Source organism: Anabrus simplex, chromosome 3 (genome assembly GCF_040414725.1).
Source record: "Anabrus simplex isolate iqAnaSimp1 chromosome 3, ASM4041472v1, whole genome shotgun sequence".
NCBI classification, from domain to species: domain Eukaryota; kingdom Metazoa; phylum Arthropoda; class Insecta; order Orthoptera; family Tettigoniidae; genus Anabrus; species Anabrus simplex.
Window position 1 is genome coordinate 473,274,488 of NC_090267.1, and position 26,638 is coordinate 473,301,125.

Below are 26,638 nucleotides of genomic sequence, written 5' to 3' on the forward strand. Positions count from 1 at the left end.
TGCATTTTATTTCCTCCTTACTTCTGCACCCCAAGTACTAATATTCACCTACTTCCTTTAATTTTCTAATCTAGAATTTCTTGCATCTCCCGATTCCTTTCGAATGCATTCCTTTAGATTGTTAATTTATTTACTTTCATCTTGTACACCTTCTCCTTGTCTGTGCATATACCATTGAGAAATTAATCGAAATCTTATACAAGCCCAGATAAAATAACAATATCATAATCAAGTCTCAGATTTATTTCCCCTCAGTCTGTGAATATTTTTTTCAAATTTCCATTCGAAAAAGATCGAAAAACCGAGCAGATGGCTGCGTGTTTTGAGTCACGTAGATCTAAGCTTGCAATCGGAAGATAGTGAGCTCGAAACCCACTGTTAGGTTCCTGACCTGCCTCACTCTTTTGCAGATTGCTTTACTTTTCTCCTTTTTCATAGCTCTCGATTCTCATCCCCGTCGACTGATTTTTGCTCAGATTGTGGATAATCCTTCCTCGGCATATGCTCCCGATCACCTTGAGAATCTCAAATAGATGAATCATATTCTGGCCAACTCGATTCCGTTTCCTAAGTTACACCACTTCCATACCGATGTATGCAACGTAGTTAAAACTGCTCAGAAAATGCACTCAAGGCCTCATAAATCGAAGGGCGAAGACCCTGTGGTCTGTCTGTCAGTCAAGATTTAAGTTTCATTATAAATTTGTGATGTGACGAGTGCAATACTTCGTCATTTCAAGTAATTGAAATTCGGAACAAGACCAAATACAATACATTAAATCTTAACTGACCAATGGAAGGTGTCCATAAAAGGGGTAATTGGAGTCGTAGCAATTTTGATTTCTATATTGCTACCAAATATTAATTTATAGTTAGTTGAATATTATTAATTGTAATTGTTACCGTGTTTTAGCGGTAGGTAGAGGTGTAAGAAGGTGCGGGCGTGAATGGGTTTTCAAACTACGGAATCAAAGTTAATGTAAAATTTAACGAGGTTATATTTTCTTTTCAATATTAAGTAATAACAAAGAACAGGTACTTAGTAGCCAAAACACAATTTGAAATGTACAATTACAGGGGTTACAGAGTTTGGGCTTCGAGCCCAGAGTTCACAATTCTTGAGCAACTAGCCCAACTTTCCGATATACAAATTTTAACAAAGGGGCAGAAGACCCCAATCAAACCCTGGAGCACTTGCTCCAAATTACACAGTTAAGCCTCCTCGAGGCACACAACACTCCGTTTCCAAAAGAGCCACCCGCTCTTTAATTTAAGCCTCTCCCAGGCCACACCAAACTCCACCTTCAAGTTGTCCACAACGGACACAAACCCAGGGGTAAAATACCCAATCTACTGAGGTCTATTAAATGAAAAGCAGGTTAATTAAATGACCTCTAAAACAATTTGAGAGGAGGCGAACTTGCACTCCTAATACACTTTGATTTTAAAACCTACCTTGGCACTAGGCCGTTATTACAAGGGCTAATCCCATACTACAGAGGTGACTTAATAGCAATTTACATTACATTACGGAAGAATAGGTTGAGAAAAAATAAGTTCACCTCAAAACATTATGAGTGGGAGCTCGAGAGGGTTAGCACTGTCTATCCCAGTATGTAGCTTTTCAAGAGAATAGAAGAAAAGACTAGTTACATTTTAGGAAAAGGTTACATGGTGGAACGCTTCGCACCCGCCCCGAGAGTTAAACTGCTGAGCAAGAAAAGAAAGAATTTATTAATCGGCCATTACCTTATTGTTGACCGCTGCCGAAGAAAGAGGCGGCTCCCGCCTCCTGCTAGGTACTTAACACACTGAAAGATGGAACAGAAGTGGCCCAGAGACCCAAAAATCAGCAGTTTAAATACTCTCGCGGAAGTTTCTAGGCGTTAGGGGAAAGAAAACACCCGCCCACAATGTTTTTATTGGATAGGACCCCGCAACAGATACAAGTTGGGGGAAAATACACCAGATTGGTCAGAAATTACTAAAAGAAATTCGGGATTGGATAAATCTAAAACAAGGGGAAAAAGAGGGGTAAACAGCCAACTTAAACCATAACAGAAAGAAATTTAACAAGAAACAAACTTTTGAAATAAAAATTTCTCCAACAAAATAGTTCTTTGACTCCGCACTAGGGTGCACTATTGTTGATCTTCAGTAGTGTCCTCTAGAAGAGAAAGTTCACACTTCTTACTTCAAGCGAAACAAAAACACATCAAAAGTGACACAGTTCAAAAACTCAAAATTTTCCACGTGGTGACATCTTCTGAGAAAGTAGAGAATTAATAGAGTAGATAAAGTTCAACCTTCCTCCAGAAGAGGAGTTTCAACTGGCGCAACTTTTAAATAAACGGTGTAGAGGTGTACCGCCCGGTACAGTAATTACTGTAATATTTATTTATGCTATTTAAATGGTTGTAGAGTCCCTTTCAGTGCCGCAAGAAGCTTTTAGTTATTAAAAATCTTATTTATCCGAACATCGATTAAAATTAGCTTGTTGTTCTCGTGTTTCCAGTCACCTGTGCAGTATGTGTGCAGTTTACTCAGATGGATCGTATGTGCCGTGTGCCTGTATGCATGTTCAATTATAGGGGAAGTGAACACGTTTCAGTGTTCATATTTCCAAATGACCCAGTATTAAAGCGGAAGAGTTAGATGAATTCATTGGGAAAACTTCGAACAAAATAAGTGTTGTGTGCATTAATCATTCTGATACCAAATTTATTATTAGGTAAGATATTATACCCACACAAGTGGGCGATTCAATTCGAGTACCACGCAGACTTCTGAAGTTCAAGTATGATGTCTATCCTAGCATTTGTCACAGTCAGCCAGATACGACAAATCGTAACCAAGAGTTACGATCGGAAGGTCAAAATAATGTTAAAGAAGGTGCAAAGATTATGTAACTGATAATTTTAAGTATTTTACAACGGATGTGCAAATAAAGAATCCTAACACAATTTCTCGTGAGTGAAAATGAGAAATAGGATATATTTTTTAAATTAGAAGTGGAAGATGCGCCATCAACGGCGGAGGGTTTTAGAGTGATTAATGCATTAGGTGTTCAAGTGTACCGTATAAATATCACCGTACTTACTCAGTATTTCGGGTGGATTTTGTAAAGTTGAAGTATTGTTCGAGAAATTTGTTTGCACATTCTACATCATGGATTTTGGTTAATGGTGATGTTGCATGTTATTTCATGCAAGATTAATGAAGTTATTTGTTGACATCTATTCATCTTTTCGCCGGCCGGAGTTTCGTACGTGAAATATTTTTATGCTGTGTGTTTGTTTCAACCTGATATTGATAATTTAATTTTCGACCGAGCATGTTTTCCGTATGGTTAGGGGCACACAGCTGTGAGCCTGTATTCGGGAGATAGTGAGTTCGAACTCTACCGATGGCAACCCTGAAGATGGCTATACTTGCTCCCGTTTTTACACCAGACAAATGCTAGGACTGTACCTGAAGTCCACGACTGCTTCCTTCCCGCACATACGTTTTTCTTAAAAGGAAACATATTTTCCCTTTGCGAAAATCAAATGATCATAAATATGACTCCCGGTCATGTCCATCCATCAACCGCTGCTAATTTCGGATGGCAACCAGCCACAAGACATAGCCTGCACGGTTGCTAGGTAACAATGACTGACCATCCATAGCTTACACCACTGCCTGCACGGTTGCTAGTAACAATGTCTGACCATCCGTGCCTTACATCACCGCCTGCACGGTTCCTAGGTATCAATGTCTGACCAACCAGAGCTTACATCACTGCCTGCACGGTTGCTAGGTAACAATCTATGACCATCCATACCTTACATCACTGCCTGCACGGTTGCTAGTAACAATGTCTGACCATCCGTGCCTTACATCACCGCCTGCACGGTTCCTAGGTAACAATGTCTGACCAACCAGAGCTTACATCACTGCCTGCACGGTTGCTAGGTAACAATCTATGACCATCCATACCTTACATCACTGCCTGCACGGTTGCTAGGTAGCAATGTCTGACCATCCATAGCCTACATCACTGCCTGCACGGTTGCTAGGTAGCAATGTCTGACCATCCATAGCTTACATCACTGCCTGCACGGTTGCTTCGGTCACACATTTTGTCGCGTCATGTTATACAATGTTTCGGATGACCCCCAGTCATAAGAAACATTTATGCCAAGATTAAATTAAATAAAACGAGAGACACTTTACTGTGCGAGAGATGTTTCTATCATAACTAGAGGAATTTCACTTTCTTGACCCCTGCGAAAACTGCTAAGTCATAAGGTAACTCAAAAATAATGTTATAATTCAGGCAGTCCCAAAGTTTCTTCAAGGAAAGGATTCATAATATCCATTTATTTAACAACCACGTCCTTCAAACCAACCATGAATGGAAGATGAAACTGCATTTATTATTATTATTATTATTATTATTATTATTATTATTTCCATTACTGTTCAATATTTTGCTATAGAAAGTAGTGAGAACCTGCGTAAAGGAAACAAAGGGAGTAATATCGGCAAGCTATTTGAAGATAAAATTCACATCAAATATTTGGCTTTCGCAGATGATCTGGTAAATCTATTCAAGAATAGGCAAGAAGCATTTCAGTTCATGGATAAACTTCATGCAATCGCATCTAAAACAGAACTCCAAATATCACTTAGGAAAACTCGATTCATGGTAGGATCTCCTCGACACTTAGGCAAACGACCTCCAGTAACTTAGTCTGGCAAAATCACTCAGGTAAATAATTTCTAATACTTAGGGAAAATCATCCAGCGCCCCGGATTAAATCGTGAAGCAGAGAGAGAATTTATAAATTACAAAAAGCCTATACAATCATATGGAACAGGTACAAGAAAAAAATCAATATCCTGAAACGCTAAATCAAAACACTACAACAATCTAAGTTCGAAACATTATACGCATCAGAAACCTTGACCACTGGAGGAGGGTCACATACAAAAACTTTAGAAAAGCAAGAAAGGAAAATCCTTAGGGGAACGTCTATGGCGCAGTATGCATAGGAGGGTGGATAAAAAGGAATTATACCAGCAACCTGAGAAAATATCAGATGCTATCAGAAAGAGACGGTAAAAATTATATTCGAAGAATGGACAATGAGAGACTTACTAGAAAGATATTTAATTATGCCTCATCATTAAAAACCAGCCCCGCAGTGTACAGGTAGCGTGCCTGCCTCTTACTCGGAGGTTCCGGGTTCGATTCTCGGCCAGGTCATGGATTTTTACCCGTATCTGAGGGCTGGTTCGACGTCCACTCCGCCTACGTCATTACAGTTGAGGAGCTATCTGATGGTGATATGCGGCCTCGGTCTAGGAAGCCAAGAATAACGGTCGAGAGGGTTCGTCATGCTGACCACACGATATCTCACAATCTGCAGGCCTTCAAGCTGAGCAGCGGTTGCTTGGTAGGCCATGGCCCTTCTGAATTGTTGCGCCGCGGAGTTTGGTTCGGTTTGGGTTTTCATCATTAAAAGAAGTCAAGAATAATTGGATGATCTAAACTGAAAAAGATCAAGATGTCAGCGTAAGAGGGGAAATTATATGGGACAGGCCTAGCTTTAGAGCGTTGGTGAACAAACACCATTGTGCTGAAAAACTCAAGATGTGGACTACCACTGCATGGACGGAAGAAGGGAAGATGCAACATACTGAGAGGGTGAAGAGATTGTGGGAAAAGAAGAAAAGAAGAAAGCCAATTCATCTGCTAAATAAGTTCAGTCGCGTGCCTTAGCTGTGTACAACGTTGTGAAAATAATAATAATAATAATAATAATAATAATAATAATAATAATAATAATAATAATAATAATAACATAAATTTATATATATATATATAAAGCAGAATGCCTGTCTGTCTCTTATACAAATCCATACGGTTACACCAATCTGAACCATATTTTGTGTACTCTTTTAGGACCCTGCGGGTAACCCCATCTACAAGAAATTTTAACATCCCACCATATTACCTAGATTACCTTTGGCACATTAACATAGGCTAATATAGGAGAAATATTTAATTTGTCGTACGAGGACAAGACAAAAGCTCATTTTCAAGCTCACGACGCGTAGAACAAATCCAGCTAAGGCCCTGCTGGCCCCGTATACCACGTTTTAAGGACCTAAAACCAGTCGTTTTAGAGATATTGGCATCACACTACTCCGCTCAAGGAACTGAATGAAGAAATGACGAGCAGTAACCAGGGCGACGTCAGTTCAGTGATTCTGCAGTAGAATACAGGCCTAGTATTCATAATAATGTTATTTGCTTTACGTCACATTAACTTCTTTAACGGTCTTCGGAGACGCCGAGGTGCCGGAATTTAGTCCCGCAGGAGTTCTTTTACGTGCCAGCAAATCTACCGACACGAGGCTGTCGTATTTGAGCACCTTCAAATACCACCGGACTGAGCCAGGATCGAACTTGCCAAGTTGGAGTTAGAAGGCCAGCGCCTTAACCGTCTGAGCCACTCAGCCCGGCGGCCTAGAGTTCGAAGTAGGCACGTGCGTAAATGTAGGCTAGGCCAAGGACAAATAAAATCGCGTATGGCTTTTATTGCCGGGAGTGTCCGAGGACATGTTCGACTCGCCAGATGCAGGTCTTTTGATTTGACTCCCATGGGCGATCTGCACGTCATGATGAGGATGAAATAATGGTGAAGACGGCACATACACCCAGTCTCCGTGCAGCGAAATTAAACAATGATGGGTTAAAATTCCCGACCCTGCCGGGAATCGAACTCGGTAGCCTTGTGACCAAAGGGCAGCATGCTAACCATTTAGCCACGGAGCCGGACAGGCCAAGGAAGAGATTCTGCTACACATATCACTGTCTCGAAAAAAACACTGTGGGAGTAATCCATCCCTACGGGTTGTGGTCGGGATGGGTGGCATACACAAAAATAAGAAAGAATAGTGTTGAAACCATATGCTTCGGGATCACTGAAATGAACAGTGACACTCCGCGTGTCGCACCCATCGGCATGGTGATTCAGAAGGGATGTTAAAGAAAAAGTCCAAATTCAGCGAGATTATGTTGTTTACACAGTTTCCGGTATCGCTCGGCCGATTGGTGACAGTCCCTGTGACATTTGGAATCGTGTACATAATGCTACGCGTAAATACATTACGTTATAACTTATTTTTATTATTGTTTGGGAGGATCAGCTACTTTCCAGACAATCTGTGCTGTCTCAAGTTAATACTTTAAGGAAAAACGAAATAAATTCTAACTAAAACGTAAAATGATACACAAAACAATATTTCAATTTAAAAATGTACAAATGAGTTCATAAACAATCAATCAACGTCACAATTAAGAAAACTTAAAAAGAACACTTGAAATAATTAATACAAATCCTAAAAGTAAAAGGTATGAAAGGGGAAATTACTTAAATTGTAGATGAACGTGTGTACAATATCTTCCAGAATAGCTCTCAACCAAACTTCGTACAAATACGAATTACTAGGAAATATACTGGAGGAGTAAAACACCTTCTAGCAAATCTAAGGAAAGGAATGACGTACAAGAATAATCGAAAACGTCCAATATTAGCATCGAATCCATAGTTTCCGCGGTCGATGGGTTGTACTGAGGCACTCTGAATGCCGTTTAAGTACCAGTTCAGCTGCGTGAGAATGGCGAAAAGTGGTGAAGAAAATGTCCAAATTTACCGAGATTTTTTTTGCTAGTGGCTTTACGTCGCACCGACACAGATAGGTCTTATGGTGACGCTTACCGAGATTAGTTTGATTAACGAGAAAATGTAATCAATAAGAATTGAAATTAAACTCATAGCAATAAATTCTATACTACAAAACTTCGAAGTACGTCTGCATAATCACCAGGTACTCTATTATGTTTATGTTCATCTCCACACCACGCAAATCCATATTGCAAGCATCCATCACTGTATTTATTAAGCACGGCACGTCTCGTGAATCCTGAAGGGAACTGACGCTCCTATTACTTGCAGTAGCACTGGTATGATTGTCATATGACCCCGAATTTGATTAAGCTTGTCCTTTTCCAATCACATATTGTCCATAATGAAACTGAAGTGAAGCTTCTTTTTAAATTGAGTTACATTGTTATCCGCTGCCACAAAAATTAATTGAAACTAACCAATGATTTTCGACGACTTTGAATACTTTATTTAATAATAATGTTATTGGTTTTATGATCCACTAAATATTCACGGTTTTAGAAGACACCGAGGTGCCAGAATTTTGTCCCTCTCGAGTTCTTATACCCGCCAGTAAATCTACCGGCACGAGGCTGTCCTATTTGAGCACTTTCAAATATCACCGGACTGAGCCAAGTTGGGGTGAGAACGTGCCACAACCGTCTGAGCCACTCAGCCCGCCACTCGTTTTATTCACTCAAATTACGACGGACAGAAAATGTTAACTCACCATTGTTGTAGGCGCTCACTGTTCCCTGGTAGAGGCAGCCACAAAATTAAATTTACCTAGAGTATTAAAGGCCCCATGGTAAACGTAAAATACGTATTTTAGAGAATTTATGGAGGCACGATATAGAACTGATTTTCCATCTCTGTAATGGTTAGTGTGATCAGCTGCCTCTTTCAGAGGACCGGGTTCGATTACAGGCTCTGCCACGAAATTTGGAAAATAAGAGGACTAGAACTCAGCTTCGGAAGGTCAACTGTGTAGAGGGTTTTCAGTTCCCTCGAAGTGATTTTCTGTGGTTCTTCACTTCTCCGCACAAATCCCTTGATGGTACATAACTTAAAGCTACGGTCGCTTCCTTCCCTGTTCCTGGCCTATCCCTTGCAAACTTCCCATCCCTAGTAAGGTTCATGTTCAACATAGCAGGTTAGACCACCTGGAAGAGATAGTGGTTCTCCTCACCATTTTTATCCCCGACCAAATATCTATTGCTCCAGAAAACTGTTTTTGAGGCGGTAGAGGTGGGATGCCTCGCTGAGTCCGGGGGAGAAATCAAACTGACTAAATTAAAATATAAATATAAACATTTTAAATGATAAAATTACACGGTACCCCCCCCCCTCACCCACGGGGCTGCACGACACACCAACTGGGAACTGGGTCCTTTCTTTTTCTTTCAGCGTACAGCTTTTCCTGCCGGAAGTGTCTGAGGGCATGTTCGGTTCGCCAGTTCTGCACTTGCTTTTCCCGGCACACCCCATGGAGATGAGCTACTTGTTCCGCCATGTGGGGGTGTTGTCAGCGCCATTAGGTGTAATTTTTGAGCTAAAATGGGAAGGAAGCCACCGTTGCCTTGGGATATATACTACCCCAGCATTTGCCTGAAGAAGAAATGGGAAACCTTGGAAAATAATTTCAAGAACGTTCGTCGGCGGAGTTTAAACCACCTGTCTTCCGTATACGGAGCTAGCAACCATAACAGGCCATGCTGCCGCGTACTGACACGAATCCTATCAAGCGGACTGCATAAATGTGTTTATTTAGTTCACATCCATGCTCCCCAAACGAACCACAGAATGCAAGCTGAAACTGCATTTACAAAATATATTTGTAAGCTGAATGGAATGATAGGTCGTACGGGGAATAAACTAGTCTCTTGAAATGGATTCTACGAAATTGAGAATGTTATCCCCCAAGGCTTTATATCAAATTCCAGCGATGTTTTGTATCCTTTTGAACATTGATAAAGGAACACATAAGTCAGCATTCTGTAGCAAGCGGATTTATGCCCGACGCGCGATTTACTGCGGGGTTGAAGAAGAAGAGTAGAGAAGAGATTTGCTCCATCACTGGCAGGGGTGGAGGGGAGCGTAGGACGGGTAGCATTTAGCAAGGGGAAAGGGATGGTGCTACAATCATGCCCTGCTCTTCTTGTCTCGCATCACCCTCCTAGCCAGTTATCTGCGCGTTCCTTAATTAACTCAGACCAGGAAAACTCCACACTTCACCTCCAAGTGAATGACAAAGTGGTACCAAGGGGTTTGCATACCCTGTGCGATAAACAGGAAATGTGAGGACAGTTTCTGGGCAAATTACTACTTCTACTGCGAAAACATATGATACATGAACCACTCCTATCCTCAGGTAATCACAACGCACAGAACAGAGTAGGCTTCGGATTAACAAAGGTTAATATTTGCTAGACTTTCAGCTCAACATTCAGGAGGTGGAGGATTGGTCCCCACCGTCAGCTGTCCTTCCTTCTTCCGTGGTTTCCCATTCTCATGAACTAAGGCAAATGCCAGGACGGATCTTCCTTTTACAGATCACGGCCGCCAACCTCTCACCTTCTCCGCACAAATCACTTCTGCAAATCTTCGTGGGAGAGTGTGTGTTACCATCTAGGAGGGCCAATGTTTACAATAATAATAATAATAATAATAATAATAATAATAATAATAATAATCACAACAGACCGAGCAGCATGCCTTGAGATATCGCCAAGGTGAGTGGGCAGGCTTCACCATCGGCTGTCCTGTGGATTTTCCGTGGTTTCTCATTCTCATTCTCAAACAAATGCCGGGACAGTTTCTTTCATAGGCCACAACAGAACACTTATTGCTAGAGTCTGGAATTTTGGACAGCAATAAGTCAAAATGCAAATTTAGGGAAGCGATTAAAAGTATATGTTATCCTGCACAACGGTTATGCTTTGAGACGTGCATAAACATTAGATCTACAGGCTAGCATAACCCCTAGAACTGATGTTTTTTTTAAATGTTATTTGTTCTGGGCGTCGGCCCATGTGGATATTTTGCAATTACTGGCAACATATTGTATGAACCTGCGTGTTTTTGGAATGGCGATAGTGTGGAATGTTGTGTGCGAGGAAAGAAAAATTAAGGACGTCACAAACACCCAGTCCCCAGGCCAGGAATTTTAATCATTACAATTTAAAAACCCTGACCCGGCCGGGAATCGAACCCATCGGATACGTTGCCCACTACACCGCGGGGTCAGATGGAATCGATGTTACTCTTGCAACATTATGGAAGAGCATGTTGTATGAAACTTCCTGGTAACCGAATAAGTTGGCAATCTAACCTACTTATGCCTAAAATTTCCGTTTCTACTAATCACCCTCCACTGCCTTCAAATAACCGTCCCACATCTCCCGGCCAGAGAGAGTAAGTCGCCTTCTAAGTGACCCGCCGTACTGCTTCAGGGTATGGAATAAAAACACAAAAATAACACAATCCATGTGGATATTGGTGACTTCAATGAAGGTGAGGGGCATCTGCCCGTTAACTGTGCGTTTATTTGGTGGGGAATTATATTGTGTTTGGTGTGTGAGCTGCAGGAATATTGGGAACATAAACACTAAGCCAAAGGGCCTAAGGAATTGATATTTTGCAATTAAAATCCATCGACCCAACCAGAAATCGAACTAAGGGCTCTGGGAACCGAGGGCCTAGATAGTAAACCACTCAGTCATGCATCCGGACTACTTTCAATCTTCATATCAAATTAGAACATAATATCACTTTGGCTTGAATATACATCAGTGATGAGTTCGACTGAGATCGGTAGGACTTCAGATAACGTCATGTTGTTGGTATCCACTACGTTCACAAACTCCTACAAAATTTCTACGCCTGAGTAGGTCTATGTTGGCCACCAGAATCGTACCAAAAAGGTCAGAGCAAATCAGAGTTTTGAATAGTAGCCAAGTAAAATATATATTATTGATGTCTCACGTCGCCAGCACGAATGAGGTCTCTGGCGACGTATATGGTGTTTATACTAAAAAAATATTGAAAACTCATCAACACGTCACGCAGTATAAATAAATAATTTCCCTGGCTTCTAGTACAGCAAAACAGGGTGTCTAAACTGGCATGCAGGCAGCTTAACTGGCATCAAATCAAAATAACTGCATTCGGTAAGTGAAGCCTTAGGATTATTCCACCTCGAGCTTCCATGATGCATGGACATGAATTACATCTTGTAGTAGTCAGCATTATACTACTACTACTACTACTACTACTACTACTACTACTACTAATAATAATAATAATAATAATAATAATAATAATAATAATAATTAAGTAATAATTAAATAATATTAAATAATATTAAATAATAATAAAACGGCACACTAATGCTGTAGATTGTCTAGCTTTTGCAGATGACATGGCGTTAATTACTGACTCACTGGATAATGCTCAAGAACAAATCAGAGAATTACCAAAACGAGCAGCCAAAATAGGACTAGAAATATCATTTGAAAAAAAAACTAAGTTCATGACAAACATCAGCAATGCCTCGCAAAATATGTAAAACAAATTAATTTAAATACTTAGGAGAGTGGATAACGAATGACACAAAAGAAAAAAATATAGAAACTAGAGTGCACAAAAAGAAAGGTATATAACAAAAAATCCTTAACCAGGAATACAAAATTGAGATACTTCCAAACAGTAGTCACACCTGAAAATTTATTGGCGGGGTGAACAGTTAAACAAGAACTGGCGACCACGAAAAGTCAGAAAAAGATGAAAGAAGAATTGAGAAAAATACGGGGAGCTAAACGAAATAATAATGGAGAATAGAGGTTAGGACCAAACAGAGAGCTAAATTTTAAAATTGAAAAACTGACATAATGAGGAAGAGAAGACTACAAATTTTGGACACGTTTACAGAAATGATGTCAACAGACTAACCAAGCGCATCTTCAACCTCCTGAATAGTTGCAAATCTAAACCCACATGGTTTATTGAAACTGAGAAAGACATGAACAATTTTGGAATGAAGACAGATAGAACACTTTTTTAGATAATCAGCTCAAAAGGCAGCGTTTCAGGAGTGGAAGAAACCATCAACTAGAAGAAAGTGGACTCAAGAAGAGAAGGAGCGACACTCTCGAAGGGTGAAAGAAATTTGGGAGCAAAGGAAGTCGAGCACAATAAAAAGTAACCAAAGTTTATTCATCGTACCCTACAAATGGGTTATTCTAAATAATAATGATAATAATAATAAGAAAATCAGAGGAGATTCCTGAGGAAAATTATGGGACCTTTTTGAAAGAATGTCCGGTTTATCAATATAGGCCTACAAATTGAGACCAGAACACAATTTATATGAAGCATCAGAAAGAATAGGTCATTCTTTGAGAAAAAAGATCTTTAGATATCTGTTATATAGAATAACAATGCAATTTTTGAACCCTTTGCAAATAAGAAAACAACTAGCATTTTTCAAAGAATCCAAAGATGACTTGGAACTACTAGTATCAACGAACTGAAAATTTCAAATAGAATAAAATTAAGAAAGCAGTATTTGATGATAAACTTGCGGACAGCCAGTAAGAAATCAGGCGGTATATAGACGGAAGAAAGGAAACAACGCCGAGGAAGGATGGAGAAGTTTCGGGAAGATAGCCTAACAGAGCGAACGAATGAATAATAATAATAATAATAATAATAATAATAATAATAATAATAATAATAATCATCATCATGCATAAGAAGAAGAATTTCTCTATCTCGTTATTATTAGAGTCTAGTTTTATCAGTTTTGCTCTATGGAGCCGAAACGTGGACTCTCAATCCACACACCTGAAGAAAATCTATTCTTCGAAATGTGGTGTTGGAGAAGAATCTAACATACACCTTGGACAGCATTTTAAGACCAATGATTCCATTATTAACCACCTCAACCTCAGAGTCTAATTATCATCGATATGTAAACAAAGAGATTTATACTTTTTTTTCAGATACACGATAAGCAGTGGAAAACAATGTAGAAAAAATGATAATTCTTGGAAATGTTCTCCGGAAGAGGGATCGTAGCTAAATTTCCATTCGGCGGCTGAACATCGTTAAGAATGTAACTGAGTTGAACCTCTTTCGTGCAGCACCTCTGGTCGAGGTGCGTATGAGTTGAAGATAACTGAAAAATAACTTCCTCGAACAGCTTTTCTTTTCTGACACACAGCCTTCAGAGAAGACTGATGAAGGTCCTTCAAATTGACTCCCAAAGGTGACCTGCTCCTTTGAGAAAATAGGTTTCTACCTCTGACGAATTCTTATGTTGAAGGACACACGCAAACACAGCCAACCCCGAGACAGAGGAATTAACCAATGAAGGCTAAAATCCCTGTTCCAGCTAGGAACCGAACCCGAGACTCCTCGGTGATCATATCCTCAGAATAAAGGGAACGATGGGAGAAGTAGAAAATAATAATGTTATTTGCTTTACGTCCCACCAACTACTTGTAGGATTTTCGGAGACACCGAGGTGCCGGAATTTAGTCCCGCAGGAGTTCAGTCACGTATCAGTAAATCCACAGACATGAGGCTGATGTATCTGAACACATTCAAATACCACCAACTGAGCGAGGATCGAACCTGCCAAGTTGGGATCAGAAGGCTAGCACCTCAACTGTCTGAGCCACTCAACCCGACATAAGTAGAAGAAGATAGGGACGTGATGAAGAAAAAGAAATTAAATTAGAACAATGTGTGATAAATGGAGCGAGTAGAGAACTATAACGATACATGTAATACTCCATGTGTCGAGAAGTGTTAAGTGTTATTCAGAGAGCAAAATTGTCCTCCATTAAATCCACACAGTTTTAATTTAATTCGCTCTATAACCATATATAGATATGTTATCCCCTAAACTTTGTGAGAGTTGAAAAAATATCCCAGCCAATTAAAAAAGAGACTGCGAGTGTATTTTTCATATCACAATAAACGCTATCGAGCATCGTGGTTCCCATTTATCAAAGGCTGACCCTCCCACCTCACTCTACTGAAAGATAATTTAATGTAACTCGTTAAATTAAATGTGCCATAGCCAGATGATAGCATATTCACAGTTCGTACACTTATCAACACGTAATATTGAATTTATAAAGTGAGATTAGCATTAGCTTTAAATTACCACGTATAATTCGCCTACGTGTATATATATATATATATACTTAAAATATCGTTCGGAACTTTTCACTTGATTAATTATCTTAGTGATAAGCTGGAATCAGATGTTGATCTAAAAACCACTAAAAATGACCAATAACACGTCCTTAAATTTCCGGGAAAACCCATTAAATTAAGTAAAAATTAACAATGTTACTTGCTTTACGTCCCACTAATTACTTTTAAGGTTTTCGGAGACGCCGAGGTGTCGGAATTTAGTCCCGCAGGCTTTCTTTTACGTTCCAGTGAATCTACCGACACGAGGATGACGTATTTGAGCACCTTCAAACACCGCCGGCCTGAGCCGGGATCGAACCTGCATAGTTGGGGTCAGAAGGCCAGCGCCTCAACCGTCTGAGTCACTCAGCCCGGCTGTAAAAATACTTTAAAATTCTATCAAACCAATTATTGGTGACTGTGTACCAATGGACTTGCAAATATTATACCCCTGTCCTATTCACTTCACATATCTTGTTTTACAACAAAAATACACTTTGTGATGGTTTGTCGTTTGGCAGTTTTCTTGCACAGAATTACTTGGGAGGTTGATTCTACGCTGAAGGGGAAAGATATATAGAATATAGTAGAATAATCCCATCCCCTAGTTACGGATTGCCTGAAACTGTAAAGAGATCCTTCATTTCTTCCAATTCATTGAATTCTACACGTGCATTACATTCTCATCTTATAATTATTTCACTATTAATACAATGAATATAATTATTTCGTCCTAGATGTTAACAATGTTATATAGACTAGGACAGGGATGACGAACCTATATCACGCGTGCCGCTAGGTGTCACGCAAACACGGTTCGTATGGCACGCCTCACAACATGAAAATCCACAGCCTATTTCCAGTCATTCGACCTGGTCACGAATGCGATGAATGAAGTCCCCTATAACGGTGAGGATAGGAATTAACCCGGCTGCCGAAGACTGTCGCACTCCTCTGGGGGCAATGATTAATGACAGAGATGAAATGAAAAGCTATTCCGGAGTGTTGCTGGAATGAAAGATGACAGGGAATACCGCAGTACCCAGAGAAAAACCAGTCCCGCCTCCGCTTTGTCCAGCAAAAATCTCTCATGGAGTGAACCACGGAACCCAGCGGTGAGAGGTCGGCGCGCTGCCACCTAAGCCACACAACATACTAACATATTTTAACGTTACATTTTAATAAAGAAGTATATTACAGTTAATTATATCGCCATATTTTTTTACAAATTTTATTAAATTAAAGTGGAAACTCCATGGCTCAGGCGGCAGCGGGCTGGCCTCTCACCACCGATTTCCATGGTTCAAATCACGGTCATTCCATGTGAAATTTGTGCTGAACGAAGAGGAAGGAGGCAATTTTTTCTCCGGACTCCGAATTTCCCTGTCATATTCCATTCAAGCAACACTCTCCAAGATCATTTAATTTTATCCCTCAGCCATTAGTCATTGCCCCAGAAGAGTGCGACAGGCTTCGGTAGTCGGCATATTTCCTATCCTCGCCGCTATTTTTTATTAAGTTAAAGCAAAAATATATTTTATTCTTAAAATTTACATGTTTTCAAAATTTAATTTACAACGATACTTGCAAAATAAAATCTTGAAACATTCAGTCGAAGGATCTATATGTAATGTAATCGAATACCTTTCATTATGACTTAAGGTAAAATAACCGATGGCATGCTAGACAATAGAAAATAGTACGCGACCTTAATTGACACACTAGTCGGGAAAGGTTTGCCATAGCTGGTCTAGGACAACATGTATCTTTCTTTTCCTTAGCTTACTTAGTACTTATTTTGATGATGATGATTATTGTTGTTGTTGCTTAAAGAGGCCTAACATCCAGGTCATCGGCCCCTAATGGCACGAAATGAAATGCCAATTTAGAAGTCCAAAATCATCCACTGATCAGAATCAAAAACGTGATGAAGAATGAAAGGATGAATATGAACGTAAAAGAATCAGTGGATCCGACTCTCAATGCCCCACATTCCCAGAAACTAGCTTTAAACAATAGTATTACTGACCAAGGGCCTGCTTCTAAAGCACAATCCTGAAACGATGATTCTTGTTGTCTAAAGGGGTCCAAAATCCAGGTCATCGGCTCCTCATCATGGTACTTATCGCTAGTAAAGTAGAACCCTAGTATTTGTCATGTTGCGGCACTAATCAAAAGTAGCGGAGACTCGCAGTATTTCACACATTTTGGTACTACTCTCAGGTAAAGTAATACGCAAGTGTAACGCTGACCTATGGTCTTTCTCACATTGCGGCGCCACTTGCAGGCAACACAAACCTATGGTGTTCGTTATAAAGGTTTACTAATCAGAGGGTCTCTTAATATCCCGTGGTGTTCCTCACTTAGTGGGTACAAATCATATGCAACGCCCAGACCCGTGGCGTTTATCACACAATTGTACAAATTACAGGCAACGTAAGCCCGTGGTGTGCCACATGTAGTGGTGCTAATCACGGCTACTGTAAATCCCACCCTAATTCACACTCTGTTGCTACTAACCACAAACCTATTGTGTACCTAACATAGTGGTACTACTCGCAAATAAAAGCGGCCCATGGTGTTCCATGCGTGATGATACGAATTACAAATAGATTCATGGTCCTAATTCAATCATCCCTTGGTCGCCCTTTTAGTCGCCTCTTAGGACAGGCAGGGTTTACCGTGGGTGTAATCTTCGTCTGCGTCCCCCACCCACAGGGTTTTGTGTGTTTGGTCCGCGAGAGCTATTTTATTTCGCTCAAGTCCGCCGGCAAGCCGGTTAGGAACCCCCTAACTGCCACCCGGGACGCGCCACGAAGGAGTCCCTGCCATTATGAATGACCTGAATGAGTGTATGACTGGATGAATTGGCAAATGGATGATTTCAAGGTTGAAATGTGATCCTTTATGAATGAATGAAATAACACTCTCCTCACTTAGTTACGGATAGCCACCACCTGGGGAGAGTGTATTCATTGATGAATGAGTGATTCAAGAGTGAGTGAATGACTTTACTGAATTGTACATTGCATTATAAATGAAATACAGACAGCCTAAAGGGAGAATGAATGACTTGAGTGCATGTATGAATGGACTCGATTCCTAGTTCTCTCTCTCTCTCACTCACGTTAACTACCAACAGCGGGAGGGAGGGAAAGTTATATAACTGTTTTGAATTTTCAATTTAGTTGAATTTAGTTTTGAATTTAGGCGTTATAACAGACGTGGAAAAGGTACGTTCATTCGTCACCAGATGGCTCACCGGACACGACACAATGCTAGCATTCGAAGGGGAAGCTGACGAAACCATCAGTCGCATAACATTAGGAGTACACACATCGCCGGATGTTTCATTCCAGTCATGTATCTATGCCATACTTCCATATGTGTGTACAACTGTTGTTACGTGACTCCCTCTCAAACTAATTTGGATGGTTCCGTCAGCTTCACCTTCGAACGATAATACTGTATCGCGTCCGATGAGCCATCTGGTGACGAATGAACGTACCACTTCCACGTCTATTATAACGTCTAAATTCAAACCTCATTCCTTGAGAAGCCTTTCTCGTGAACAGTCGAGATTTTCTTCTCATGACGCACAACAAAGTTCTCTGCGAAACGAAAACAATTTCACCCTATTTTCTTGACACGGCATAAACCCAAAGCCTGTATCATATCTATAAGTACAGGCCATGAAAGCATCAATGGCAACTTTATATAACTGTTGTTTCCACCCCCTTCTCGTTTACATTTATTCTTGGCCTTGAGTATGTGGGGTGAATGACTGGATGTAGAGGCTGGTGCGAAGCCTGGTCAATTCCCTGTGCTTAAGACACGTCGGGAAATACGTTCTCCTTATTAACAGAGTTCTGTATTGCATTCCTCCACATATCTAGAAAATACAAGATTCACTCGCCTTTTCTTAATAACTAACAACGACTGATAAGTTTGAGTAGCCATGAAAGATATTTAGCAAATTCAACCATTATGAAATAAAAAATGTGTACTTTTTATGTTGTCACGAATTGGATGTCTAACAATGGGGAATACATAATAAACCAATCTCCATGGCGCATCTGCCCTGAAGCGCCGTTATTCTTGGCTTTCTAGACCGGGGCCGCTATCTCACTGTCAGATAGCTCCTCAATTGTAATCGCGTAGGTTGAGTAGACCTCGAACCAACCCTCAGACCTAGATAAAAATCCTTGCCTTGGACGGGGATCGAATCCGGAACGTTCTGGTAAGAGACAGACATGATAACCCCTACATGATAGGGTGGGTACATTTGCCACGTCAACTAGGCCGCGTGCCACATTCTTAAACTCTGAGCGGTGCTCATAATGAACGAGAGCATATTACGCTGTTTACGGCGATTCGTCTATCGAATGGAGCCGTTAATTTTGGTGTTATTCGACACGAGGAGCATGTGTGCTGTCACCGAGTTCCACCTCTCTGCACCTTATTTCCCCCTGTGGATGAGAGCGGTAGAAAAACACCCACGATATTCCCTGCCTGACGTAAGAGGTGACTAAAAGGGGCAACTGGGTCTCATAAATTGGGAGCGAGGGTTAGCGTCCATGGAGCACTTCTGAGTCCTGGCATTTCTTCCACTTACTTGTACCGGGCTCTCACGTTCATCTATCCTATGCGACCTCCGCTGGCTGACTTGTTCTTTTTACGACCCCGACGGTATTATATGTGGAGGCCTGGGGAGTTTTTCATGTTCACGCCCTTTGTGGCCCTTGTCTTTCTTTGTCTGATACCTTTATTTTTCGAAATGTCGAATCCCTTCCAATTTTTCCCTCCCATTAGTGTTAAAAGAGGGTGGTTGCCCAGTTGTACTTCCTCTTAAAACAATAATCACCACCACCAACCCCTATTTTTAACACCTGTTTTTCACACCCTCTTGCGAAGGTCACCCATGGGCTTAAAAAAGACGTGCACCAGGCGAGCCGAAAATGTGCCCGGACACTCCTAGCACCAAAAGCCATTCGCCAAATAAATAAATAAATAAATAAATAAATAAATAAATAATTAAATCAATAAATAAAAGTAACTTAGATTGATGGGTAAGTCGAAACGTTTCCTAAATTCCTCAAACAATTTTGCAGTCATTCTCCGCGCCCCCCAGTAGGGTACTCGACACGTCGATGTTAGCTACATTTATAGTACACTAACTTTAAAAGGTACGGTTTTTCTTACCTCACTGCACAGCACAACTTGTGCTTGAACATTACAATTTAGCAGAACGGTACGAAGCGCGCAAAGACGATGCTCCAGAGGGGAATTCCAAGAGAGAAGAATGGATGTAATTTCCTCATTCAGTGAGGAAAGCAAATGGGAAGTAGGAGCTTCTTATTAATATTTCAAGCAGGTGTACATACTTTATGTGCGTGAATGTTGATTACACGAACGTGTTCGTAATTACGTTCCATTGTGGAATACCGTCTGTGAACCACACCTGCACAATACTACAAATGTTATTTAGATTTACCCTCCTTGTTTAAGAAGATTCTTAGAATATTCTTAATACCAGAAAGACTGAACCTATAATTGCGACATTTATGCTTATAGCCATCAAATGGGTCATCTCTTTCAAGTCATCAGCATAGAGACTTGTAGTATTATTAAAATAGCACCACCAAAAGATTACTTAAGGCCTTACTTAAGGTACAGCCCCAGCATTTGCCTGGTGTGAAAATGGGAAACCACGGAAAACCATTTTCAGGGCTGCCGACAGTGGAGTTCGAACCTACTATCTCCCGAATACTGGATACTGGCCGCTTATTGTTTAAAGGCACCTAACATCTAGGTCATCAGCCCCTAATGATACGAAATGACACGAAATGCAATGACAATTTAAAAGTCCAAAATTCATCCACTGACTAGAATTTAAAACGTGATGATGAAGAATGAAAGGATAAATACGAATTTAAAATAATGAACGAAGCCAACTCACAATACTGAAGGTTCCAGAATTGATCCACTGGCTAGAATTCAAAAATATGACGCAGATCAACGATTATTAACTTAAAACAATCAGTGGATCCGACCCGTAATGCCCCACCTTCCCAGAAACTATATTGAAAAATTACTGACCAAGGGACTGCTTACAAAGCACAGTTCTGAATTGATATTTCTCGTTGTCCAAAGAGGTCCAAAATACAGGTCAACGGCCCCTCATAATGGTACTTATCGCTAGTGAAGTAGAACCACGGTATTTGTCAAGTTGCGGTACTAATCAAAAGTAGCGTAGACTCAGGGTGTTCCAAACGTTATGGTACTACTCACAAGTACTGTGCGTCGCACAGGTAACGCAGACCTATGTTGTTTATCACATAATGGCCCCACTCATAGGCAACGCAAACCCATGGTTTTCCTCGCATAGATGTAGCCTACTATATTTTTTTGCTAGTGGCTTTACATCCCACCGACACAGATAGGTCTTACAGTATGGCGATGATGGGATAGGAAAGATTTAGGAGTTGGAAGGAAACGGCCTTGGCCTTCATTAAGGTACAGCCTCAGCATTTACCTGGTGTGAAAATGGGAAACCACGGAAAATCATCTTCAGAGCTGCCGACAGTGGGATTCGAACCCACTATCTCCCGGATTCAAGCTCACAGCCGCGCGCCTCTAACCACACGGCCAACTCGCCCGGTCATTGATGTACTAATTACAGGGACTGGTACTAGTGCCGCTCATATAGTGGTACTGATCACGAGTACTGTAAATCCATAGTGACGCACTCACCATTGCTACTAATCACAAAACTATTGTGTACCTAACACAGTGGTACTGCTCGCAAGTAAAGACGACCCCTTCTTTTCCCCGCGTGATGGTATTAATAAAATGTAGTTTCATGCTTCTAATTCAATCATCCCTCGATCGCCTCTTTTAGTCGCCTCTTACGACAAGCAGGATATACCGTGGGTGTATTCTTCATCTGCGCCCCCCACTCACAGGGGCCTCTAAGGTGGACACTTACGGTTCGTTAAAAATGTGTCCAATCTACACGGTAGGTGTACCGTATTTCAGAAGTATACTGACGGTGCTAGAAAGGAAAAACTCTGAGGTAGTATGTACTACATACGCATAATGAGCAGTGGTTCTCTGAATGTACATAGAATGCAGTACACTGAATTTTATGCCTACTAAAATTTAAAAAGATCTCTAAAGTTTTGTCATGTTTTATTTCGCATATTGTACTGTACAGTACCATCCTTTAATAATAATAATAATAATAATAATAATAATAATAATAATAATAATAATAATAATAATAATAATAATAATAATAATAATAATAATCGTATGGCCTCAGCTACCGTGTGCAGACATTTCAATTTGACGCCATCTGGCTGTCTGCTCGTCAATTTCGACGTTCCGTTTTATCTAGGCCCACTAGATGGCAGACAGAATAAACTGGATCTCTCTTGGGCGTCGGTGGTTGAGATTTTAATGAATTTTGTCGGGTAAACACCAAATGTGTCACCAGAGATCTTTTACAGGCCGACATCGTACGACATGGAGTGTCGAATGGACTTTTTTCCGCCCTTCAAAAATCCGACTACCTCTTTCGGGTTTGAACCCGCTATCTTGGGATCTGGAGGCCGACACTCTACTACTGATCCACAGAGGCAGCTTATAAGAAGAAGAAGAAGAAGAAGAAGAAGAAGAAGAAGAAGAAGAAGTTCTATTTATTCTGACAAATTTAGGGATGTACAACCTTTCTTACACTTGACCAGTCTTAACTTAGAACTCTTTTAATAATAACTACTGATGACAATAACATGAAAATAATATTAACAATTCTTCTTCTTATTATTATTATTGTTATTGTTATTATTATTATTATTATTATTATTATTATTATTATTATTATTATTATTATTATTATTTTCCTACGGATTTTTCCAACATCTGTGGGGTCACGGGTGCGAACTGCGTCGTACATGTGGGAAGTCTATGGCTGAGTTTTAAATGATTTTTGTCGGTTGAACGTATACGTCGTCCGCCTTTGTCGTGTATTGGTTAGTGTGATTAGCTGCCACCCCCGGACGCCCGGGTTCGATTTCCGGCCCTGCCACGAAATTTGGAAAGTGGTACGAGGGCTGGAACGGGGTCCACTCAGCCTCGGAAGGTCAACTGAATAGAGATGGGTTCGATTCCCACCTCAGCCATCCTCGAAGTGGTTTTCCGTGGTTTCACACTTCTCCTCCAGGCAAAATGCCGGGATGGTACCTAACTCAAGGCCACGGCCGCTTACTTCCCTCTTCCTTGTTTATCCCTTCCAATCTTCCCATCCCCCCACAAGGCTCCTGTTCAGCTTAGCAGGTGTGGCCACCTGGGAGAGGTACTGGTCATCCTCCCCAGTTGTATCCATCGACCCAGAGTCTGAAGCTCCAGGACACTGCCTTTGAGGTGGTAGAGGTTGGATCCCTCGCCGAGTCCGAGAGAAAAACCAACCCTGGAGGGTAAACAGATAAATTAGAAGACGGAGGGTCGAATGGAATTTTTCCACCCTTCAAAAATATGACTACCTCTGCCGGGTTTGAACAAGCTGTCTGCGGATCCGGAGACCTACACACTATCACTGATCCACAGAGACAGCTAAAATAACGATGAGCACAATGATGAAATATATGAGAAAATAATCTAAAATTAATTTCAACAGTAAGAGAGGAAAATTGAATATTATTGATAATATTAGAGGTAATAAAATAGGGGCTGCCTGCCCGAGGCGGTAAAGGCGTGCTCGGTTCACCCGAAAGAACGTGGGTTCGATTCCCCGTTAGGAATTCGAAAAATTTAAGAAACGAGATTTCTACGTCCAGAGGTGCGCATGGCTCCGAGGTTCAATTCAGCCTACACCAAAAATTAGAAACAGGTTAATTCCTGGGAGCAAAAGCGTCCGGGAGTAGAGCTATCCACACTATCCCACCAAGTGCCGAGGTTACGACTAGTGGAAGCCTTTACCTTCCACCCCTCCCAGGGCCTTCATAGAGTGTACGAAGGCGACTTTGTCAGAAGTAAAAAAGTACCCCATCTAATTAAAACCGTACGTTTTTCCAATTCAGGATCGAACTATGTATACGTCCCAAAATTAACTAAGCGAGTTGGCCACACGGTTTCCGTCACGTAGTTACGAGCTTGCTTTCTGTAAATAGTGGGTTTAAACCCCACTATCGACAGCCTCGGTGATTGTTTTACCATTTTTTCCCATTTTCACTGCTGGGGTTGTACCCAGATTTCTAACTCTGTTCTATCCCATCGTCACCACAAGACCTGTATCAGTCAGTACAAAAATGATCTTCGTAACACCGTAACTAGTGCCACAACTTTCAATCAACCCTTAGCGCTTTTCTATCGCATCACCGCCATATGACAAATCTATGTCCGTGCGACTAGAAGCCACTTGTAAGAAAGCAAATCTTGTGGGTGAGTGGATATAGTGAATGTTAGGTGACATGGTACAAAAGCTGTTAATAGGACAATGCTTGGGAAAAGAATTTGCCTTCTGGACTCTCAACTTAAAATAAAGTACCAGTATACAATCTTCTAATGTACTGGAGTTTCTTAGAAGAACAAACACAGAAGTTGTTTACATACTGATGTGCAACATGATCCAGAGTACAAACACTTGACGCTGTGCCAGTTATGACATCATGTTGGCAATAACTTTGCAAAGTTTTTATGAATATACCCTTGAAGATGAGCAACACGAACTACGCATTATATTTAGGTGATGGGGCCGATGACCTTCGATGTTAGACCCCTTTAAACAACAAGCATCATCATCATCATCATCATCATCAAATTAGGTCATTGTGTAACATGCATTCATTGAAGTCAAACCAAACCAAACCCCATGGCACTACAGCCCTTGAAGGGCCTTGGCCTACCAAGCGACCGCTTTTCAGCGCGATGGCCTGCAGATTACGAGGTGTAGAGTGGTCAGCACGACGGATCCTCTCGGCCGTTATTCTTGGCTTTCTAGACCGGGGCCGCTATCTCGCCGTCAGACAGCTCCTCAATTCTAATCACGTAGGCTGAGTTGACCTCGAACCAGCCCTCAAGTCAGGTAAAAATCCCTGACCTGGCCGGGAATCGAACCCGGGGCCTCCGGGTAAGAGGCAGGCGCGCTACCCCTACACCACGGGGCCGGCAGTATTGAAGTCCTACAGTTTGATGAAATCCTTGTTTTTAATATGTGAATCTGAGATAGGACATGCTTTTAACCCCACGAAACGATACAGCAATATTATACATTGTATCAAAGTAATTCTACATTTTGACCAAATAGCCAATAAGTATGGTCAGTGATGAACTAGAGATGCATCGATTTCCATCACCACCATCAAATAGAACATTATGCGACTTCGAAACTTCCTTGAATAATAATAATAATAATAATAATAATAATAATAATAATAATAATAATAATAATAATAATAATAATAATAATAATAATAATAATAATAATATGTTCGCCTCTCTGGTGTAGTAGTTAGTGTGATCTTCTGCCACCCCTAGAGGACTGGGGTCGATTCACGGCGCTGCCACGAAATTTGAAAAGTGGTACGAGGGCTGGAGTGGCTTCCACTCAGCCTCGGGGGGTCAAGTGAGTAGAGGGTGTTCGAATCCCACCTCAGCTGTCCTCGAAGTAGTTTTCCGTGGTTTCCAACTTTTCTCCCAGGCAAATGCCGGAAAAGCAACGGCTGCTTCGTTCCCTCTTCCTTGATTATACCTTCCAATATTCCCACCCCGTCACAAGGACCCTGTTCAGCACAGCAGGTGGAGCTGCCTGGGAGATGTACTGGTCCTCCTTCGCAGATGTATCACCCCGTCCCCAAGTCTCACGCTCCAGAACACTGCGCTTGAGGCGGATGAGGTGGGATCCCTCACTGAGTCCGAGGGAAAACCAACACTGGAGGTAAGCGAATTAAGAAAGAAAGATAATAATAATAATAATAATTATTATTATTATTATTATTATTCCAGTGGTTCAACGTTGGACCAACACATTGGAGGTTTGCGGTGACGCAAGGATTGTAAATATAGCGGACGTGGCTTCAAGGTACAGCTCATAGAATTTGCCTGGTATGAAAATGGGAAACCACGGTTGCCAGCGGTGGGTTTTAAACTCACCATCTACAGAATACAAACTGAAGCTACGCGATACTAACCGCACGGCTAACTCACTCGTCCTTCCCTTTAATGGAAATGCTCTTAAAACTAACATTAACCCTTCAAGTGCAATGTAGGGCCTAATACCAGATGCATATTTACGAGTTCCTCCATGATGAGTGTTTTCATACATATCGGTTCCATTAGCGTGAATTTTATCATATCTACTTTCGCCATACAGATTGTACATGTAAAGTAAAAGGGTTGTATAGCCTATCACAAGGCCGCAAGTAAGTCTGTTTTCACATGACAGCGCCTCAGATAGCCGTAATATGGAAGTAATAAGTTGCGCGCGTAGCGACAAACCGTTGTCAATAGCACTCTGAAGGTTAATATTATACTGAAACGTGGGCTTCAATAACAATAATTACAACAACAATAATAATAATGTCCGCCTCTGTCATGTAAAGGTGAGTGTGATTAGCTGCCACTCGCGGAGGCCAGGATTCAATTCCCTGCTCTGCCAGGAAATTTGAAAAGTGGCACGAGGGCTGGAACGGGGTTTACTCAGATTCGGGAGGTCA